Source organism: Phragmites australis, chromosome 20 (assembly GCF_958298935.1).
Source record: "Phragmites australis chromosome 20, lpPhrAust1.1, whole genome shotgun sequence".
NCBI classification, from domain to species: domain Eukaryota; kingdom Viridiplantae; phylum Streptophyta; class Magnoliopsida; order Poales; family Poaceae; genus Phragmites; species Phragmites australis.
This window is the reverse complement of record NC_084940.1, coordinates 8,872,646-8,896,695: the sequence shown is the minus strand read 5'-3', so window position 1 is coordinate 8,896,695 and position 24,050 is coordinate 8,872,646. Positions and strand designations below refer to the sequence as shown.

Below are 24,050 nucleotides of genomic sequence, written 5' to 3'. Positions count from 1 at the left end.
AACTGGTCGAAATCCAGAAGATCATACCAGGAATTCCCAAGCTGGTGATTATATGGTTCAGGTGATCAACAGCATTCCCACTACACCCACTTCTCGGTTTACATCTTTAGGATATCCAATAGGACTTGGTCAGGCTGCAGTCATCCCACCTCATATGCCATGCTCTACTCATTTTCAATATACAATGCATCTTTGGTATCAACTGTGAGACCTTTGGGAGAGGGAAGATACCCTTGTCTTCCTCAATGCAATCCGTATGGTCTAGGGAATTCTCCAAATGGTTGTGGCAGTGTAGTGCCAAGAGGGCAAGTACAACCAATGGGAGTTCATATCTTGGGAGAGAATAGAGGGAACCCAATACACCATTATGTAGAAGAAACTTTGAAGGGACCTAGACTAGAGATTTCACTTTTTTATGGAGAAAATCTAGCTGGGTGGTTGAGGCACTGTGAGCATTTTTTTGACCACACTGGAACCCCATATGAACAATGGGTTAATGTAGCCATCGCCCATTTCACTAGGAAGGCAGAGAACTAGTTCACTGGTCTTAGTGTTCTATGGCAATTGATTACATGGGATCAAGTGAGTAGAATGGTGCAGGATAGATTCTCAATGACGGGGGTTCGTGAATCTGTAGCTAGATTTCAAAACCTCAAACAAGAAGGAAGAGTGGCTCAACATATAGACAAATTCGAAGAGTGTGTGGCTAGCTTGAAAAGAGAACATCCATATATTTAGGAGACATTCTTTTTGAATTGTTTTGTTGGGGGGTGGAATAATCATATACAGCGTCAAGTGACTTGTCATCAACCTAGAAATCTGTTAGAGGCTTTTTGTATGCAAAACACCTAGAGCAAGCTGGTATATATAAGAAGAGTGTGCCTATTACTAGACCAGCCATGATTTCTAGCTGGCAGCACAAGCAACATTTGATGAAAGGGAAGAACAACTAACCTGGCAAGAATCCTAGGGGAAAAGGGGGGAATGCTGGTAATGTAATGAGCCCTGGAGCCCTCAACACAAATGCAGAGTTAGGGGGAGAATACATGCTATGCTGATGATAGGGGAGCAAGAAAATGCCTCTTGTGAAGGTAGTGAAGATAGCATTGAGATAGATTGAAAACTGCACCAGATAGCCCAAATCTCATAGAAGAACCAGTGTTACCTAGACACGGACACGAGTGTCAGAATCCGACTCGGATTTGGGTGTCTGATTCGGCAAAGAAAAATTGGACATGCGATATACAACTCGGAATCTGACTTGGATTTGGGGTGTCTGATTCGGACAAAAAAATTAGACACGAGTGTGTGGGTAACACTGAGAAGAATCCAAGCTAATTGAAAATAGGGGAGCAAGTTATGTTGATCTCAGCTCATCTTGTCTAATGTACTGTGGGCCTAGTATTTTTCTCTCTGGTAACTTATATCAATGGAAAAAGAGATGTGGCTTTGGTAGACAGTTGTAGCACCAATTCATTCCTAGATTCTAAACTTGCTAGTCAACAAAACTGCAACTTGACTAATGCACCAAGCAAAAGGGTAACGATTGGTATGGGAGGTGAATTACAAATTAGTGGCCAAGTGGAACAACTGTCTTATATGATCCAAGTACATATTCCACAAGTTCTTTCCAGTTGCTTAATCTAGGCTACCACAATATCATATTAGGAGCAGACTGGATTTATGAGTACAGTCCAATTGGGATGGGCCTACAACAAAGGTATATGACTATTACAAAAAATGGGGAGGTGGTAAAATTTATAGATCATACTATTCCTGGACAGAAATTTCTAATTAAGGCATCCAAACTGGAGCATATGATTAACAAAGGAGTTGTAGGATGTGTCATGGTTGTGCAACAGATCAGAAGTGCAATGGAAACAAATACACAAGAATTAACCCCAAAGATGGATAGACTATTAAATAAGTTCAATGAGGTGTTTAAAGATCCTGAAGAACTGCCACCAAAGAGGGATTGTGATCATGGTATTTTATTGAAGGAAGGTGTTGATCCTCCAAACCTGAGACCCTACAAAATTCCTCATTACAAAAGGGAAGCTATGGACAATATCATGAAGCAATTGCTTGATAATCATGAGATTAGACCAAGCATTATTCCATATGCATCTCCAGTAGTGTTGGTCAAGAAAAATGATGGATCATAGAGGCTTTGTGTGGATTAAAGGAAATTGAATTCCATAACAGTCAAAAATAAATTTCACATGCCAGTAATTGAAGATTTGTTGGATTTACTTAATGGAGACAATATATTCAGCAAGATAGATATGAGATCAACCTATCATCAAATTAGAATGCAAGAGAAAGACATCATCAAAATAGCTTTTAGAACACATATATAGGGCATTATGATCAGTATATAGTCGTGCCATTTGGACTGACTAATGCACCTGCCACCTTTCAATTACTCATGAACAAGATATTTGCCCCATATATAGGATAGTTCATAGTTGTGTAATTTGATGACATTCTGATTTTTAATAGAAGTCACTACATAAGAAACAAACAAAGGAGACACTACATTAGTGATGGCGGCTCAACACGCGTCACTAATGTCCTATTAGTGACGGATCCAATAGACACGACACTAATGTCCCTTCTGATCGGGACCAGATATAGACCCGTCACTAATGAGTGATCATTAGTGACGGGTCGTAACATGACCCATCACTGATAATAATAGTGACGGGTTAAGTTGTGACCCATCACTAATGACTAGGTCATCAGTGACGGGTCGTTCTAGGCTAGTCATTAGTGACAGATCAAGTTGTAACCCCTCACTAATGATAAGGTCATCAATAACGGGTCGTACTAGGCTAGTCATTAGTGAGGGAACAAGTTGTGACCCATCACTAACAATAAGTTCATCAATGACGGGTCGTACTAGGCCAATCATTAGTGATGGGTCGTCCCAGATCAGTCATTAGTGACGGGTCAACTTGTAATCCGTCACTAATGACCAACTCTATTCACTAATGATAATATTCGTAAATATTTTTTATTTTTATTTTATTTTTCTCTTATTTTTTTCTCACCTCAGCAGCACTAGAATAGAAACTATTGTACATTTCTACTCAAGTTTGATGTGAGTTGTGGCGGCTATGAACACAAAACGCGTGTTCCGAAAATGGTGTAGAAACTTCCGGGGACGAGAACTTAATCTTCCAAGCCATTTTTGGCCTCCAAAAATTCTCCGAACCTAACAAAGTTGGGTAGAAGCAGATGTAGCTTTTTTTAGATGGCCGTAGAGTAGAAAAAAATATCAAAATTAGAGTTTGTATGCAAAAGTTATTCCTGTTTTACCGAATGCACTCTGGGTCACCTATCAAATTATAACCCTTGATAAAATTTGGAAAAATTAGTTATTAGTGATGGGTCATGGTTATGATGCATCACTAATGACCTTCGGCAAAGAAGGTTAAAAGAATAAAATATCCGGTTTCTATCACAACTATGTGATAGCAGAGGTGGTAAGGTGGCTACACACGCGAGGGGAAGGTCGCGGGTTTGATTCCCATGGAACGCAAACTTGAAAACAATGTGAAAAAAGTGTGGCTTGTGAGGCATATGGGATGAGCCTGCGTTGGGATGGCTCGGGTGAAAAAATATTTTTTGACTTCTTTCGTATCCAAAAAATACGAAAAATATTCATCGGTCATTAGTGACGGGTCAAAATTATAACCCGTCACTAATGTTCAGTCAATAGTGACGGGTCACAGTTATGACCTGTAACTAATGACTGAACATTAGTGACGGGTCATGGTTATAACCTGTCACTAATGACTTTATTAGTGATGGGTCATCACCCGTCACTAATGATTTATCATTAGTGACGCGATAAGAGTGACGAGTACGGGACCCGTCACTAATGACTTTTTTCACGTAGTGAGTGAAAAGGAGAATCTGAGGATCACTTTGGAAATACTGCAAGAAAACCACTTATTTGCAAAGAAAAGGAAGGAGTATTTGGGTTATATCATAAACAAGGAAGGAGTCTCAACTGACCCAAAGAAGATTTCTAACATTCAGCAGTGGCTTGAATCTAATGATGTAACCCAATTGCATGGATTTTGGTGCTGACAGGTTACTATAGAAGATTTGTCAATGGTTATAGTATAATATGCAGACCCTTGTTTGATTTGTTGAAGGACTCTTTCAAGTGAGGAGTGGAACAGACAACAACATTTGAACAATTGAAGCAGATCGTGACTAGATGTTCTGTGTTAGATCTACCAAAATTTTCATAACCATTTGTACTTGAGACTGATGCTAGCAATACAGGTTTGGGAGCTATGTTGATGCAAGGGGGGAAACCTATAGCCTTTTTCAACAAAACATTAGGTGTGAGAGCTAGAGCTCAATCAATATATGATGAAGAGGTTGTGGCCATACACTACCTCATAAAAGCTTATTACTGACGGATGATAACCTTCATTAGTGATGGGTAAAATCCTTATCACTCCGAACGCGTCACATTAGTAACGAGTCGGGATTTATACCCATCACTAATGACTATACATCAGTGACGGATCGAGTTTAGACCCGTCAATGATGTGTTTTTAAAAAACAAAAAAATATAAAATGTGTTACAAGCAAATATGCATTAGTTATATATACTCAGAAAACACTCTTTTTTGATCAGATATGCATTGCTTACACAAATAAGAAAAGGCAAGTGTGCTCTAACAAAAAGCAAACTACAAAGTCCTAAATTACATTAGGAGCTGGTACTTATATGAACTATAGGATTTACGGAAGACATAAGAAAATCACCCTGCTTTTAGTTGGTTTCCTCAAATAATCAGAGCTTCCAAAAATGCATGATGACATAGCAACACCACAGGTGGCCATATACCTTCTATCATTTTCATCCAAATCAAATTCGGTAGAAGGGTAATCCTCTGGCTCTCTTACAAAACCACAGAAGAGGGTTTGGTCTTTTGCATGGTATGTCTCTTCTCTTTCCTGAAGATTCTAGTGTCCTTTTATTTATGTTGAAAAAAATTTAGGATCTTGCTCTACCTGTAGAAGAAATGGACATATTTATTTCATTATTTGGTTTAGAACTTAAATATAGTGATTCACGGACCACATCTACAATGCTACAACATATGAACATTTGCATATCTAGGCATACATACGCACATCTCAAGGAAATGATGAGAAGTCCTCCATCCTAGTACACCTAGAACTCTTTCTTCCAAGATGATGAAGATCAGATTACACACTATGGTAAATTAGAAAATGATGTTTTTGTCATTCCGAAGATGGCTGCATAGTAGCTCAAGTCTAGTTGCAGTGAAGAACACAAGTCTAGCAGTTCATGACTTCAAAAAATCATAAATCAAAACACAAGTCTATAAGACTACATCATATGAACATCATATAACTACTGATCTGCGCATTTTACATCTAGGCATACAACATATGAAATTTTATACCTTTTGTGATTGTGAGTTCTGTCCTTTTGCTTCTACCACTACCAGTCGTCATGCTGCACTTCATAATCAAAAACACCGTGCCACAAGTCAGCAGCCAAGTGCAGCTGCGCGTGCCTTGCCGAGTGGTCGAGCCTTAACCTAACTTCCTAGCTAGCTGGCGGCTGCCTACTGCCACCCTGCGCCATCGGGCCACCGAGGAGCTGACTACCTACAGTGTGCTCGCCGTCGCCGACCACCACTTCATGCTCTCCTATGCCTTGTAGCCGTGGATGCGGCCACCATGGATCCGCTGCCATGGATCTGGTCATTGTGGATGCAGCCACCATGGATCCGGTCGTGGTGGTGGAGGAGCTCACCATGGATTCAGTCGTGGTGGTGGAGGAGCTCGCCATAGTGGAGGAGCTCCATGTATCCTTCACTCCATGCATCTCGCTGCCAACCTCCCTCGGTGGCCCTCCATGGATCCCGCCATTGGTGTCAATGAGGATGGGCTCAATGGCACAATGACGAGGAGAGGTAGATCCCTAACCCTTATTGCTGCTCGTGAAGGGCCAACGCTAATCCTTGGCCAGCGCCCGTGCCCCTTTTATTTGGCGGGGGAAAGGCTTTGGTGGCACCTTCCTTGGTCCGGCTCCAAAGCCCGGTGTGGCCTAGGCTTAGGTTGCCTCCGCGCGAGCCTGCACATTAGTGATGGGTGTTTCTTAATACTCGTCACTAATGACTTTTACATTAGTAACGGGTGTTTTTATTACTCATCACTAATGATCGGTGTCGTCACAACACATCACTAATGACTATGTCATTGGTAACGGCTTGTAAAGTGACCCGTCACTGTTATCATTAGTGACAGATCTGATACAGGTCCCAGTTCGGGGTGATATTAGTGACTGTTTCTAGTTGGCCGTCACTAATGTGATGTCACTAATGTTAGTTTCTTACGTAGTGATACGTGAAGCTCTTAAATGGTGGAGACATTATTTATGGGCAGCAAAGTGATAATTAGAACTGATCAACATAGCCTCAAATACATAACATCCTAGAAGCTGATTGATGGCATTCAACATAAATTGCTATTGAAACTGTTGGAATATGAATTTTTCTATAGAATATAAGAAAGGGAAGGAGAATGTAGTGGCAGATGCACTCTCTAGAAAGACTGGTCATATGGAACCAAATGACCTAGAACTCAATGCTATATGTTGTGTGGAGCTCAATTTGGTGGAGGATATCAAACAAACTTATTTGGAGGATAACAAATGTCAGGAAATAATGGACTAGATTCAAGACCAACCTAACAGCTGCAGGTACTATACAACTAAAGTTGGACTCCTTTACTATAAGGGCATGATATATGTTGGTGGAAATAGTGACTTGAAGAACCAACTGATAGATAGTTTCCATGCATCTGTGTTTGGTGGTCATTCGGGTATGAGAGCCACTTATCACGGATAAAGATATTGTTTTATTGGCTTCATATGAAAAAGGGGTGGAACAATTTCTATCAGAATGCCATGTGTTCCAAATGACCAAGGCTGAGCACATAACAAATCTAGGTTCGCTGGATCCCATAGAAACACCAAATACGGCTTGGGCACATTTGAGCATGGGTATTGAATGACTTCCAAAATCAAAAGGGAAGGATATAATTATGATAGTAGTGGATAGGTTTACTAAATATGTCCATTTCATAGCTTTGATACATCCTTATACAGTACATCAAGTTGTGCAACTATTCACGGATCATATTTTCATATTGCACGGGATGCCTATTTCTATCATAAGTGATAGAGACAGAATCTTTACTAGCAAATTATTTACTGAGATTTTCAAACAATGGAGGTTTCTTTTAAATTCAGTACTTCATATCATCCCTAATCTGGTGGACAGACAAAGATGGTGAATCAGTGCATAGAGTCCTATTTGAGGAGTATGGTATTTCTAGACCCAAAGAATGGTATACATGGTTACCTACTATTGAGTGGTGGTATAACATCACCTACCACACATCACTCAAGGTATCTCCTTTCCAGACTCTCTATGGATACCCACCCCCACAAATTGGTAAATTATCTTTGCCTTGTAACATTTCTGAAGAAGATAGGGGTGGTATAACATCACCTACCACACGTCACTCTAGGTATCTCCTTTCAAGGGTCACTATGGATACCCACCCGTTCGTCTGCCTCATCAGTAGGTTCAATCGGAATGGTTAGTGATTGCCCAACATCTAGTTCTTCAACCTCTTCTTCGACTACCTCATCACCCGCCTCTTCCTCCACATACCCTCCACCCTGAATCTCCTTAACTCCCTCCTTATTCTTCCATGCACAGCAATATACATCCTATAGGTACCTTCTCCAAACCTGGTTTTTCATAAGCGGGTACACCTCCCAGTAGACACCCTAAATCCTACAGTTGCCCATAATGCAAATAGTCATCACTTGAACCTCATAGTCTATTTTGAAACCCTGCGTTAACCAGTCGTACAAATGGCTGACACTCTTATGCATCAGTATGGATATACCCTTCTTCATTGATTCAAACACAGACAACACTACCTCTTTTAGACCATAAAAAATGTCATTGTCCCCATAAAAAGTTCTAAACTGTCACTTTTTCTCCACTTGTATCATGAGCTTTGCCACCTTGGGATCAATCTCTTCATCACTTAAGGTGCTTTGATCATCTTCTTCTTTGCTCTCTTCATCTTGATCTTCATCATCTTCACTTGAGCTTGACTCTTACTCTTGTCTCCTCATCTTCGCCTTCATGTGTGAACATGATGCTTGCTTGCTAGTGAGGGCAAGTTTACTGGAGTCGGATGAGGTAGAAGCTTCAACCCCCATGTTCATGATCATCTCATGGGCGGTGATCTTGCCTAAAACTTGGCTTGGAGACATCTTGCTCATGTCGTGGTTGTCATAGATGATGGAGACAATTAGCTTGTATTTTGGAAGAAGAGCTTGGAGTATTCTTCTCATCACTTGAACATCTTCAATCTTTGTCAAACCTAGCCCATTGATCTAATTGACAAGAATATTCATATGAGAGTACATGTCATTAGCATTTTCACGAGCAAGTTGTTTGATGCTATTAAGTTTAGTCACAAAAATATGATATTTCTCATTGTGCACATTCTTTGTGCCTTTATGTATTTTAATGAAACTATTCCAAATATCATGTGCATTGGTAAGAGAATATACTCTATTGAATGTATCAACACATAAAGATGATAAAAGGATACTCTTTGCTAAAGCATCAAATTGTTTCTCTGCTTTGGTGATACGTTCTTTCATCCCCTCTTCGGTGACCCTCCAAACATCTAGACCTTTTGCTTCCAAATAACATGTCATAAGAATTTTTCATCGGGAGAAATTTGTGCTATTAAAGTGTGGAGCACTACCAATATCCATCCCTAACATCGGACGTCACAACTCTAGGCAGTTAAGCCCAATTAAAGAGCACGAGGCTTTGATACCAATTGAAGGGGATCAAGGACGTCCTAAGAGGTGAGTGACTTAGGACACTTAAAACTATTGGCTCCAAAACTTTTATGAGATAATCCTATATTAATTTCTGCTTTAGGCTTATCTAGTGTGTCTATTCTACCGCTTAAGAGAATTGCAAGGTAAATTGCAAGTAAGTAAATGCGGAAACGTAAATGAGGTAGAGAGACAAACTAAGCACGAGGCATTTTTATCCCGTGGTATCGGTGGCATACAAACCACCCCTGGTCCACGTTGGAGCTCCACAAAGGATATGCTCCTGGTTGTCAAGTCTCTTCCGGTCACAGCTCTTGAGATACCAAGTCACAAAGACAAGGCCTTAAGCACGATGAGCCACCAAGCCACCAAGGCGAGGTCTCACCACTAACCTCTCTTCTGGTCACTTGTACGTCATCTTTACTCCAGAGCTTTAGTCACAAAGACAAGGGCCTTCACGTCCCCGCACAATCCTCTTGTCGTCGCTCCACACCAAGTCGGAGGGTCAATAAGTTACCAGCGAGTCACAAAGACTCCAAGACACCAGCGTACCTTTCGGTACACTTTTGGATCACTCCTTGATCCACACTCTAAGTTGCAGCATTTAGCAACTCTTCTCTCTAGGCCTAGAAGCACTAATATCTTGCTAATAGTGTGCTTAATTGCCTTGGATAAACATTGTATGCTCTTAAATGGCTTGGATGTCTTCTTAGGTGTACAAGGATTTCTCTGGACTCTAGCTCCTTCAAATGAATGAGTGGAAGGGTATTTATAGGCTCAACCCCACAGACTAGCCGTTATCCCAATAGCTCAAATATTCTGTGAATACCTGATGATCCGGCGTTAACAGAGGTACAAGCACCGGACCATCCGGTGTGTACATTCTTAGAAACTAGCCGTTGGAACTCCACCTAGAGTTCTTCTGAACACCGGATACTCCGGTGTATACATCCTCTTCATAACCGGACTATCCGGTGAGTTATCCTGAGCCAAACCGCGCCAAACTTCTTCTCTGCACAAAATACTTTGGTGTGCACTGTCTTTGTCACCGGACCTTCCGGTGTGTAGAACTTCTTCTTTTCTAGGTTTTTGACACACTCCGTTAAATGCCCCGGTGAAGCCTCCGGTGTGCACTTTCTTCATCACCGGATCTTCCAATGTGTAGAACTTCTTCTTTTCTGGGTTTTTCACACACTCTGTTAAATGCTTCGATGAAGCCTCCGGTGTGCACTTTCTTCATCATCGGATCATCCGGTGATGCAAACTGGCTCTAGACATAATGCTCTGGTGAGTGCAATTCTTTCAGCACTAGACCTTCCGGTGAGAACAAATCCCCTGAGACTTCTCCAATTCAACCAAACTTTGTCCCAGCTGCGGTGGCTTCAACATATATTACATCCATGAGACCTACCAACATATATTCTTAATAAACATGTTAGTCCCATTAACTATGCTATCATTAACCACCAAAATCACAGTCATGGCATAATAGGATCATTTTCACTACACAAAGACAAGGGATGCTAGAAGTTGAATGCCACACCGGATTGATTTGTACAAAGTCCTTGCCTCTCTTCACTATACCACCACTGTCACTTCTTCGCTTTGGTTGATGTTCCTTGAGTAAGTGATGAAACACATTGATTGAAGAAATTAATTGTGTCTTCCATTTCTCTATTTGCTTTGTAAATTCAGTTGTTATCCCATAGAGTAATGTGGATGGGTGTTCATCAATGCTAGATTGAATTTAAACGTGCAATGCATCATCTACTGCATGCAACTTATTCGAATATGAGGATGTGCTGCAATTGAGCCATGCATAGCAGCATGGATTGAAACAAATGAATGTAACCTAATCTGTTTAATTCAGAACAATATTGAGTCATAGAATTTTACTACAAAGCACCACATCAATCTAGTGCATAAATAGGATTAGAACAATATTGCATGGATGACGCATCTAATAGTGCAGCCTTAATAGAATTAAAACATCAGACTAATCATACTGAACAAATTTAATATCATGGCAAAGATATATAAACAGGTAAATCATTGTGAAACAGTATCTTCTTACATCTCTTATTGTTTCTTAAATTTCTTTGTGGCTATAGCATTTCAATCAAACATTTGAAGAGCAGACAGAGCTGAAATTATGCCTAATAGCTTAGGACTGGCCTAGCTCATTAGGAATTTATGTTTTTCACCTGCAGGTCGACACCACATAGAGTAATGTTGATTGGTGTTCATGAATGCTAGATTGAATTTATAAATCTGGATCAATTATACTTCATGTACAATTGTTATATATATAACTCTTTGGATAAATATGGCTCTTGTGTTATTTCTACCATCCTCATATATTAAGGCGGATGCTGGTATACTATTTCATACATGCACTCAAACCAATCAAGTAGCTAGGTAGCCAAAATATCATGATTTTAGTTTTAATTATTGTTGGTAATGATACCGCTGATTTTTAAGACTTCTGAACCACCTACAATCATTTTTAGATACTTCTGTACTGTGCTAACCTCTTACATACTTGAGTAATATAGTTTGGGCAACATTTTTAGCTGAAAGCGATAGAATGTTCAACCTCAATGAGTTAGAGTTTGATGAAAGTGAGAAATTGATGGTCTATTATCTTACAACTACGCCACAGAACTAACCTTTTGTTTCATTAATCAGTCAGCTACAAATATGATATGAACCATGCTTTGTTCCCAATAGAAAATTGAATACACTGGATGGTTCGGTGTTCAAAATATTTCATGCCGAAGGGTTTTGACTTAGAAGAGAAAATTCATTGCAACACCGGATGGTCCGGCGATGATCTGCAGTAAACTTTGGATTATTTGTTTCAAAGAAAAAGCTTTTGTACACATCGGATGGTTCGTTGTGTACACCAAAGCCTTCACTGAAGCATTTATTCCAGAGAGGTTGCAAAATGACTTTTGGTGGAGTTGTACTCGCCGGATGGTCCGGTGATGAGCAATGTGAACACCAGAGGCTTCACCGGACAAATTTTTTCAGAAAGGACACAAAATAGCTTGTCTGGTGATGTACATGTTGGATAGTCCGGCGATAAGGAATTGGCAATGACGGAACATCCGACGTTCACGATTTGGCTGAGATGAGCTTTTTGACTGATGATTTTGATTTTGATTCATCTATAATCGAATTGGAGATACATTTGTGCTTGTCTTATGATGTTCAGGTGATGGATGCAACTTGGCGACCAACAACGGGATGATTAGGGCTAAGTGGGATGCTTGGTGCTGGACAATTGAGGAGGTTGGGTAGAGTCAATGGTGATCCTTGCAATACACATGGAGGGCAAGTAGAGCGTGAGAAGATGAATGAAGATGTTCTATTGACAAAGTCAAACGAAATGAATGCTGATGCAAGTGACAAGGGAACCGAGGGATCAGGAGCAAAAGAGACTTACCAGTAGTCAATATCGTAAGACGGAGTACACGTGTTGATATCGGAGTGCTTGCTTATGGTGTAAACAAGTGGCAGTGGGTCATGCTTTGAAAAGCGTGCAAAATGGTTTAACGGTTTGGCCTTAAAACCATAGATGAATAGAGTGCATGTGGCATTGTCGCAAACCTTGCGTCGAGGCAAACGTAAGTCGTGAAGGCACCATGATCGTTCGATGAACAGAATAAAAAATAGACCAAAATATCACAGTGGTACGTAGGAGTGCATTAGAAAAAAGGGGTATTCCGGGAATAAGAAAGCTTAAGAGATAAATAACCTTCTTAGACCTATAAATAGAGAGGTAGCATTGTAAGAGATGGTTAAGCCAACTATTTTAGTTTGAGTGCTATGTTTTTATAGGAGACGGAGGAGATAGCTTAGTATATATATTAAGTGGGAGTTTTTTGTGAGCAATTTTTTTTTAATCTGCTAAAAATAGGGTTGATCTTTGCAAGCAATGAAGTTTATATTTCCTCCTATGTATGTGTTCATCTCTTTCTAGTTTCTCTCTATTGGCTCTCTTGCTTTGATTGTGAATTTTTATGTTTTCATTGCGGCTTTCGTTTTTAGTTATTGAGCTGAAATTCTTCCAACTTGTGAAGTTATTCTTCTTTTTGCTAAAGGTATAAAATTCGCATACGGAGTTGGTATTGAATTCTCTTGCCTCTAGATTATCAACTTAGAGAGGTTATTCACCATGTGTTTTCTTCGTTGGTTCTAAGGTTTCTTCATTCAAATTACTATCTTTTTTTTGCGATGACTCTAAAACGAGTTTTAACAAAACCTAGGATTCACTTACATCCATGAGAACTATGATTCTCTTATGATTTTGATCACAACTTTTTTCTCTTTAGTTTTTGCTTCTGCTCGCTGTTTTGAGTCGCTTTGAGTGAAAAAAATAAAAAAAGACCATCCGTTTCGAAAGAAATTGATGATACACTTACTCATCTCCTCTCTAGTCATCATTCTCGATCTAAAAAATCAAGATTCCAGTTATTTCAAGCAGGACAGGACAAAAATACCTTCTAACAATTTCCACTGGGGACTGAAAGTCTGAAACTGCTAAGTATTCAAAAATAAATTGTTGGGGTTAAAATTGGAAAATATTTGGAATGGATAACTGTAGAAGAAGGTAGCAAGGAAATAGAAGAATTCATGCATTAATTGTCGATGAAATTCTATCACTAACACGCTTTCAAATACTGACGTAATACTGCCATGGCCTCTTTCGTGGAATCTAATGCCACGTATGATAGAATCCGATATGGTTTAAAAACTACGGAATGTTCAAAGCCGTTTGTCGATGGTTTTCACGAGAAATAAGACGTGGAGGAAAATATTTCTCCCTGGGAGAGTAGAGAGATAACGAGAATGCATTTGGATTTCCTCAAAAGAAAAAAAGAAATTAGGGAGGAACTAGAATTCAGTCGACTGAAAAACAACAACTTTATAGCTGATATATCCTGACCGTCCAATCGTCATCCGACACCACATCTTTTCTTCAACCTCTCACTATTTCCTTCTCTTTCTTCTATGTTCTATCTCAGTGCTACGCTCGCTCCCTTACCTCGCCCACCTCCGCTCATCTCCAGCGACATTCTTGTCACTGGATCCATACCTGTCGTCACACTAATCACTCTATTTTTCGTCTCCCTTAGTGTTAACATTGCCCACCGACAATCCTCTGCGACCCACAGCCGACGAAGCCCCACCTTACCGCCCGCACAACCTTCTACCCCCACCACTGATCTGACCGTCAACCCACAGCCGGCGAAGCCCCACCTTACCGCCCGCTCAGCCTTCTATCACCACCGTTGATCCGGTTGTCGCCTTAAGCCTCCCTCTAAGCCTAGCAACCTCAGTAACTCCCCAAACCTGAAACCCCCTTCATGAACCTCGCCAGAGATGCGTCCATTGTAACGAGCTTCATTTTCAGTCGATTGTTCTGTAGGAAACGAGAAGAAATTAACGTTATGTTTGAGTTCATGTTTAATTCGTCCATAGCAATTTGCTAATTCCACCTAGATGTTTCAATCAATCCATGCAGGAAAACAAAAAGCTAAGAACTACGATACTCATAAATTCCTACGAAGATCTTGCGACTAGAGGGTAGAGGCCCTCAGCCCGAGGACTCGATCATAGCCATCCACAGTACACATTTTTTGTCGAGTTTTTTTTTTAGATTTTTTCGATTAAAAAATTAAATAAATAGATTTCTTATGAAAATAATTGTAAAATAGGCGCCTGCGGCCCCTGAGAGGACGGTTAGGCCTGCTTACCGCCCCCTGAGAGAGCGGGTGGCCTAATCGTCCCCTCAGAGGGTGGCTACAGCGTGCCCACCCGAGCCGAGGCCTTACCACCCCTGAGAGAGCGGTTACGGCTCCTTGCCGCCCTCTGAGGGGGCGGTAAGGTGGCTGCCCGCCCGCCTCCCCCCTTCCCCCTCCTCTATAAAAAAGCAAAAAATAAGGTGAAATCCTCATTTTAATCCGAAAAAAAGAAAGCTTTGAAGAGGGAGGAGAGGAGAGGAGAGGAGAGGAAGAGAGCGCGGCAAAGCCCTACTGCATTTGATCCGCGGATTTGAAGATCACTTTCCGGTAAGTTCTTCTATACTTTTATTGTTGTTAATTAGTACAGTAGCACTATATGATATAGGTTTTAGGCATTTATGACCTAGAATTTAGAAAATACTGTATTTAGTAGAAAATTGTCAATTTTACTTACGACATGGTAGGATAGCAATGAAATACAGAATATTATTTGTAGTATGTTAATTTTGAATTATGTAGATTGCATAGAGTAATAATTGTAGGGTAGTATTGTGTGACATAGGAATTAGCACTGTATAATAATGGTATGACTTAGGATGTAGCGTTTAGAAAATGGTAGTATACTATGAATATTAATTTTAACATAGTAGGATAGCTATTAAATGTAGATTGTATAGAGTAATATTTGTAGGTAAGTTTGGGTAGGGGTATTATTGAAGAACCTATTGTTACGTATGAATCGGTGTCGGTAAATTTTTTATTTTCGATACTGAGAAATATAGTTCATCGGTCTTAACATTGGTTATATTTACGGATATTTCCAGGGATGGCAGATAAATTAATTTTTCAGATATATTATGGTGAGGGTGAAATTAGGTACGGTCCTAACGGTGTAGATCTGTCTGGATTTCATCATGTCATGAAGGGTATTAGTAAAGCTAATAATAGGACCATTGCGGGTGTGTGCAAGCGACTCATGCGGTTTTTCCAACTGGATCCACAGCAACATGATCTTAAGCTGTAAGCTATCCTCAGCCGTGCTAGTCATGGATACTTTGGCGAGCTGGTTCCGATCGAAGCCATATCAACTTAGAAGCAGTATATAGATATATCTTGTGAACGTGGTCTGCCTCTGATTTTGTTAGCTGAGGCGTACCTGAAAGATCAAACGGAGGTGAATTCTACGGAAGCAGTAGCGGGACCAAGTGAGGCAGTGGAAGATGAATTAGACCCGATAAATGTCAGAACCAGGGCAGATGTTGGGGATATTCCTGAGATGCAACCGATGGGTGTAGCCGATGAGGGGGAGCATATCCCTAGCATAATTGAAGAGATGGATTTGGAGGATCAAAAGCTGGAGGAAGCCGTTGCCGATTGGGATTCATTTGACGAGGAGGGTAATGCTCCAGTGTCCGTAGAGTGGAGAGATCATGAATTTTCAAAGTTGGTGGTTAGCGAGGCTAATCGGACACCGTGGTAGTACCATGAGAACGAGTAATGCTCCAGCCGATTTATTAATGTAACTAATTCATTTCGATATTTTTCTAGAATTTTCAAAAAAGAAAATTACACACACACACACATATATATATATATATATATATATATATATATATATATATATATATATATATATATATATATATATATACACACGTACATACACAAGGCCACTGCTACAGTAGCTACAGCAGCAGGGGTGCTGAGAGCTCACCGATTCCACCACCGTTAATAGATAGTATTGATTAGGGAACCATCCGGTGTAAAGGTTTACATGATGGTTTATGCCGCTAAGTATGTAACGCTAATAGAAGATTGGTATTAAAAGCTAATATATGAAAAATCATGTTAATTTCACTGAAAATACATTTATTATCTTTGCCTTTAGCATAATAATGGATATGCATGGATAATGCCAATAGGAAGAAATTTAGTCAGTCATTAATTAGATCATTATAAACTATACATAACCACTCTAGTGGTCTTTTTTTTAAAAAAAAAAACTACTCTATGGATAGCGTGACGTGTGTTGACCACTTGCAATATCGTTCTATAAAAAATAACAGAGATCAGTACATATCAAAAAATACAATAGGCTATATATTAAAATGTAGATATACTAATACAGACTAATCAAGGTGAATCTAATACTATATGCTACGCCGACCGTAACAGAAAAACGTGATAAGTGTAAGAATGAATCGACAACGGACCCTCTCTTGGGAAGTGAGTAAGAGCCGTCTTGTCATCGAGTTCTCTCACGAGCTAGTATCCATCGCAACAAGTAGCACAATATATTCTTAGCTGAAATACAAAAATAATGAACCGAATCCCATCCTCATCAGTCATGAGTCCTAATGTCCTATCTCTCCAAGTCCGACCGCAACCTTTGGGCTATACGACACCATGAGCAAGAACAGGGATGCCGCCGGCTTCATCCCCAATTCGGGCAAGACGACGATGAACAGTTTGTGTAATGGGGTATGGTTCCTATCCCCCTCTTCTCGTGTTGAGTTGCTGCGTTTGCTTGGCACTTTGCAGTGGTGGTCGACGAAGCGACGGGACGAGGCGTTGGTGGTGGTGGTGGTGATGGTGGTGTGGCTGACAGAAGAGAGTGAGCATGCAGCGGCAGACTGGATCTAAATATGGTTGCTTCTGAAGAGATACAAGACGATGGATGGATGAATGCCTAGACGCAGCTGTTGTTGCGTGCTCACTTCTTTTTCTGTGAGCTCTCTTCGGAATAAGGCACTCTTAAATTTTATGGCAGCCGCTGCGCGAATGCACGCCATGGATTCTCGCGCCGGGCAATTTCTCTACGTTTTTTTCGGCGAGCTTCTCGTTGCCATCTCTGTGCCTTCCGATGATGGATTATTAGCAGGGCCTTCAGCCTCGGGGGAAGAGGACGCGTGATGGATTAACACCGCTCTTTGCTCGCCTTCCCAGATGTGTTTGACTTGTCGTCCTTGCTACCCCCTTCTCCCTCTCCTTTAGCCTCTCTCACTCTCACTTATCTACTGTCCTTTTTTTCGCAAAGATCTCACAGCAAAAATTGCATCTTTTTCCCTTTTGTTTTGCTCATCTTATGTGGTGCTCTGAGTGTTGTGAGGTAGGTGGGAGGCAGATCTGCTTGGTTGCAAGTTGAAAGGGGGCACCTACCGGCGGCGATGCCTTCAAGATCTGGAAATGTTTCTTCTCCGGTGAGTCGATGCTTCCCCTCGTCCTTAGCTTCTGCTAAAGAGTGCGTGCATGCCTCCTCGTACTCGGCCTACCTGTGGTATTGTGTTTATATTGTTATTTGCCTTGTTTTGGAGTTTGCTCATGGATATATGGTTCGTCCCTAATGACGATTGGGGATTTCGCATCTTATCGCACTTGTACCAGCCATATGAGCTAGCTATGAGTTGTCTTGTGGTTAACTGGCTGTTTCGTTCACGCAGTTGTTTGGCTTTGGTGTTCATCAGGTAGCCGTGCATGCATGTTTCTCGTTCTTAATTTGAGGGAATCGTTGTCGATCTACGAGATAACATCTAATTGTCTTCCTAACTTGCTCGTGGCCTGGTTTTTTTCAGTCCTTCATTATATGATCTCCCATGTGGGAAATTGGGAATAGCACAGTGCAACATATGGTCGTTTTATTGTATGCAGAATAGAGAACTTGGTTAACCACTGATTGGGCAAACCGTTAGGATTTCACACTAGCTGTGAAATATCACCAAACTTACAAGCTTGTATTTTTGGTTTCGTGATCCATTAGTTCTGCATACATCTCCCTTTCTGTATGTTTAGAAAATTGCAGTGCTGATCCTCCTTGCTGTTGCTGCATGCATGACAAATAGAGTTTTAATTGATGTTCAGTAGATGTTACAGAAATTTTACCTAGCTACAAAAGATATTTAATGAATCTTAACTTGATCATGTTAAGTTGTAGTTATGAACTACGCATATGGATAGATGTTTGGTTTAAATTTTAATTGCATGTCATATATATTTGGATACTACCTGACACTGAACAAGATGTATATTTGTATGGCACTTATATATGATATTTGTTGTTAATTTTTACGTTCTCTGAAACCACGCCACATCAATGGGACCTTCCATCACCAATGCTACCTGAGTGTTTATGTCTAAAATCAGCATTCTATTGAATTCATTTAGTATGTTTCTAGCAATATGGATATATTCTTCATACCTATGGAACGTGAAATTTTCTAACCGCGTAGTTCTATCCTTTTAGCAGGTTTGTGTTTTTAACATTTTGATAATAAACCACCATTTGTACTATATGATCAACATATATAGCCTGCGCCATCACCATAAGAGTATGTGGATGTACCCCTTGGAACTTATTGGTAACTATACATGCAATGAAATTACAAATCAACAGCAAGGATGTTATTATACTTCAATAGATGAAAATATTGGATGGTTTGTCCAAATTATGCATTTAACCATAAACATTCATTCGATATAAATAGCTAGCTATTGCATAATTAATTTCCCAAGTCTGTGGAGTCATTATGTTTACTTGAGCCGCTCAACCAATCTGTTTGTACAATCAAGGCAATTGAGTTCAATTTTAGTTAATTGGGTAGCCCTTCCTTTTGATTTTTAATTAATTACTGAAAATAGTCTAACTAGACCCTTCCAACTAATAAATCTTGAACATGGATGCTAATTTGAGCAAACGAGCATTGTAACTAAACTTTGCTATTCAAACGGCTTGTGGAATTTATGTCGCTAAAGAGCATATAAAGATCAATCATTTCGATATGTACTTTTCCTAGCACATGAACTCAGAGAATCATGTATGAAATATAATACACTAAAAATTATTTAGAAACAAACTTGAAATTATTCTGAGTCCAATATGAACAATAGTTTTCAGATTATAACATGTACAACGGACATGATGAACAACATGAGGGAATCTGCGAAACAACGCAGTGATATACAAGGGTGATTTGAGGTCATTTTAAGTGTTTTTGACGGACTGTTGCCTTTGATAGTAAATTAAATATTACAGGCTATAGTTTATTGAATGGAACAATTTTGGAATGTAGCTATGAGATTTAGCTTAACAAACAACAATGATGCTACAAATATGTTAAAATAGTATTTTTGTTAGTAATTTATATAGATTAATAGGAATTTAAATTATAAGATGCCACGCAAATGAAATATTAATTTATTGTCTATTCCTCGCGAAAGCAATAAACACGAGCTGTAAATTATGAGATATCGAATCAGAGAACAATGCTGTGGTATTAAATAGGATGGGAGAGCTACAATGATCAAGTGACAGAAGGGTTATGATCTAATGTGTCACTTGAGGGTGTGTACAAGTGTGGAAAGAATTTTGATAAAGATATTTTGAAAGTCGTGTAAATAAGGTAAATAGTTATTATCTATACTTGTTAACATTCTTTAAAGTAAAATTTCCCACCAAAATGGCCGGTGAAGTTTTGGAAGTTTTGTTTTTTAAGACAACACATCATGTTAGTGTTTTTACCCCAAAACCACATTATGAAGCTTTAGTACTCCCTCAAATCCAAAGATAGATCATTTTAGCCACATCACTCTTCCCCAAATATAAGTCAGGTCTTCATGTTTGTGGCTCCTTTTCTTCTCTTGTTCTCGTTATACCATTTCTAGATAAATGTTGTCAATTCAATTAGTGTATTTAAGAGACAAATTTATCAAGTATGGTGAGCATTGAAGGGCAACATGGTCATTTAATATACTATTACCTTAATTCTGGAGCATAGGTTTGACATGATGACGCATATTTGGAATGAAAGGTAGTTTTAGTTTCTCAGTATGTCTTATTTGAATTACATTTCAGAGTGATAGAAATTCCTAATTAAACAAAATCGAATAGTATGGTGACACAAATAAAGTAAGTAGAACCTCAAAGGTTCGGTTATACATGTACATATACTTAGAGGGGCTTGAATTATTATTATTTTTTGGAAGGGGGTGTTAATTGTATGAATTGAAATTGTTTTAGAGTTTAATGTGCACAGATTAAAACCTCACGTATTTTTCCTGCTAAAGTTGTTGTATTTGCACAATGTAGTGGAAGAGATTAAAACTTACATAAGCTCATATGATTGCAGCCTAATTCTAAGAGTACGGGTCAATTTGGTTTACATGAGCCACTCACATGCCTATCACCTATATGCACGGGGCGCCTGAAGAGAGCAGCTCTGACTATTAATCTCTGTCCGTTCATATTTTGTTTAGTTTGACTGATTGTTCATCAAGCTGATTCAATCATTTTTTTATTTTATCTTTTGAGATAGGCTACTATAGAACTCTGTGCATATGATACCTGTTTGACCGATTTCTAGATAACTAACAGACTTAGAAGCTCTGACAATTAATTGATCTCTGCTCATTCAGAATTCTTTTAGTACGACTTGATTATTTAATCAAGCTGATTCAATGTTTTTTCTTTTGTTTTCAGTATACTGATTCTGTGAGTGGTAGATGATCTTGCAAAATATATCTAATTAATAATTTCTTTTGAGATAGGCTACTATAAAACTATATGTGTATGATATATGTATGACCAATTTCTAGAACTAGCAGACCTGATGGAACGTCTTTCGGTAGCGAATGGCTATTAATTAGCCTTCTGCTAGACATATAAATATTATTGGAAATTTAAATTATTGTTGTTATTGTTAAAAAAACCTTGATCTTATTAGTGCAATTAATCACTAGTACACTAAAGAAGTCAATTTATGCCGCATTCTCTGCTGTTACTTGATGGTATATGGCCTGATCATGCTGATGCCTGTTCAGGTTAGTTGGCAGCCTTAATAAATTCTATCTCAGGCTAGTTGGCAGCCTTAGATAGATTCTATCTTTTTTAGGACGATAAGTTCTGCCAAATGAATTATGTTGTGTCGTGATTGATTTGATTACTTGAACATGTTGCTTTTTAATTGCATCCTGAGTTATTCCATCAGCAGCGTCTATAATGAATTTGTGGTTAAGGTAGTACTTGAAATCTACGAAATGTTTGGGGTAATAGGGAGTATTAGGCATTCATCATTTAGTGCATCAGAGGTGTCCTATAAGCAATCTCTCATCTTATATCAATGTGTCAGGTGCATTCTTTCACCTGCTTGAAGTTGCGGATGCAGTATTTCCAAGTCTCCGGCATCATTTCATGAAGTATGACCTCAGCGAACTAGATATTACTGCAGAGTTCAGTGCAGCTGTGCATGCAACCCAGTTATCTGTCCTGGCATACAATATGAGAGCTATTCCATTTCTGTAAGGCTATTACTCGCCTTGCTTCTCAATTTTCGTCTTCTCTATTGCATGCATAGCTCGGTGTGCTTTGTTTTGAAAGTTAATCACAGAAATGAGGAAAATAAAAATTATATTATTTTATCTGAGAGAAACTTTCCACTGATCTAAGTATGAGCCGAAGCTAGGTTTGTTCCCAGTGAAGCCTAGGACAATCCGTGTGCTTAATATTTCTGAAGTGGTGATGAATCTATACTGAGACTTGTCGTGAACTGATGATTTAGGTTTGAAACCACACTATCTTGTTCTCAGGGGTTTCATTCCGTTTTTGGGAATTCTGGCTACCCACTAGGACATTGGTAACTGATTGGTTTCAGTTTCTCTGGTGGATAAGCCAATTTCTTTTCCTTTGACAAGTTCAGCTGTGTCCTCAACTTGATATAGTAGCACTGGCCTCTAAATTCTTTTGAGATAGTGCACTCAGATACTCTAGCTAGAACTGACCGGTTTTAATTTTGAATCCAGAAATCCGCCGGTATTTCTGGTTACAGTTTTTACAACCCTAGTACTGGTGATCACCTTGATTATCTTTGTTCCAGATTCTGCAGGTAATGTACTTGTAGTCAAGGTGGTTTCTGTGTCTCATACAAGTGCCAGGTATATGGCATACAAGTGAAACTAGCTATGTATAAATTACATATTGAAAACAGTCACTTGTGTTTTTTGCTTGTTGCAAATATCTTTTATTATTAAACAAAATTGACAGAAGAACCTGTGACATATTTTTTGTCCTTGCTATCTTCATACTATACAATTCCCAAGTCAGATCATTCCAGTATGCAGGTACTCAATTTTCATTATGTCATCTAATAGTGAAACGGTCAAGCAAAAGTTCCTAGTAATGTCCTATAACCGAATCAGTTTGTGCTTGTATAGCTTTGGTTCCAACCAAGCAATTGCTCTTTGAAGAACTGAGGTAGCGCGGGCCATCGACCCCCCCCCCCCCCCCCAAAGAACGCGTGAAGCTTGCGTGCCTTGATTGAAGCAAGAAAACAGATTCACAACCTGGCTCAAAATGGAGGAAAAGAGGAGCACACCGCACGTTGTCACTGGTACTGCTTGCTTACCATGTATAGATTGTCTTCTCCATTGTACTGTACGTTCTTCTGTCGAAGCCGTCATGTAAATTTTTGGGGCTGTTTACAAAGGGATAAAGGTATACTGTCACAGAAACAACAAAAGCAACAAAAGCAGGAGTGTCACGGATGGTTTCTTATAAACATCGCTGTCAAAATAGTCACATGGGTTGTTAAGGTATACGTGTCTATAATATGACCATCATCTAGGTGTATCAAGAGGCACAAATAATTTTTTAAATCCACATGTGTCTCTACGATACCCGTCTGTAACATTGTCACAGATGGTTTCTTCTAAAATTCGTCTGTATCTCTTTGGTAGATACAGACAAATGAAAATAATAAACCGTCTATACTTAAAGATCATCTTCACGAAGGTGAATATATAAATGGATCATTCTAATAATTGTCCGTGTTCTGTAATTATTGGTTTTAAGATAGAGCCTTTTGGCACGAGTTTTTTAGACAGACTCGTGCGTGAGTCTTCAGACAGTGGGTTGAGCTTTCTCTACGGTGGTGATTTTTTTGGAACGCGAGCTTGCTCTATTCGAATATCTAGAGGTTAGTATTTACCTTCCTAATTTAGCTTCAAATTGGTAGCTAGATTCACCAAACCATTGCGTTCAAATATTTGCATTCTATTCGACTATACAGTGTAAGCTTCCTTTGTGCAAGCTCCCTCTATTGGAATTTATAAAGGTTAAAGTTTACTTTCTTTAGCTCCGAATTGGTAGGTTGATAGAACCATAGTTTAAAAATATTTGAGCTTGTGTTTAAGCTTCTATTATAAATACACCTACTGTCTTGTTCCAGTTCAGTTTTATTATATTGACTCTAAAATTTGCACTTAAAACAATTCCTTAAGTTTAAAATTCAATAACTGTTAACTTTTGAAAATTACAGATGACCGACCGAAGTTTGATGTATGTAGAGAATTGTACTTGTGATGAGTTCCTC

At 39.3% G+C, this 24,050-nt stretch overlaps 1 long non-coding RNA gene across 1 annotated transcript; it reads left to right on the top strand.

The window, feature by feature from the left end:
• Positions 1-16,887: 16,887 nt before the first annotated feature.
• Positions 16,888-23,305, top strand: LOC133901901 (uncharacterized). The gene is made up of 2 exons (XR_009906790.1): positions 16,888-17,891; positions 21,813-23,305. It is a non-coding gene; the product is annotated as an uncharacterized LOC133901901 (long non-coding RNA).
• The last annotated feature ends 745 nt before the right edge of the window (positions 23,306-24,050 follow it).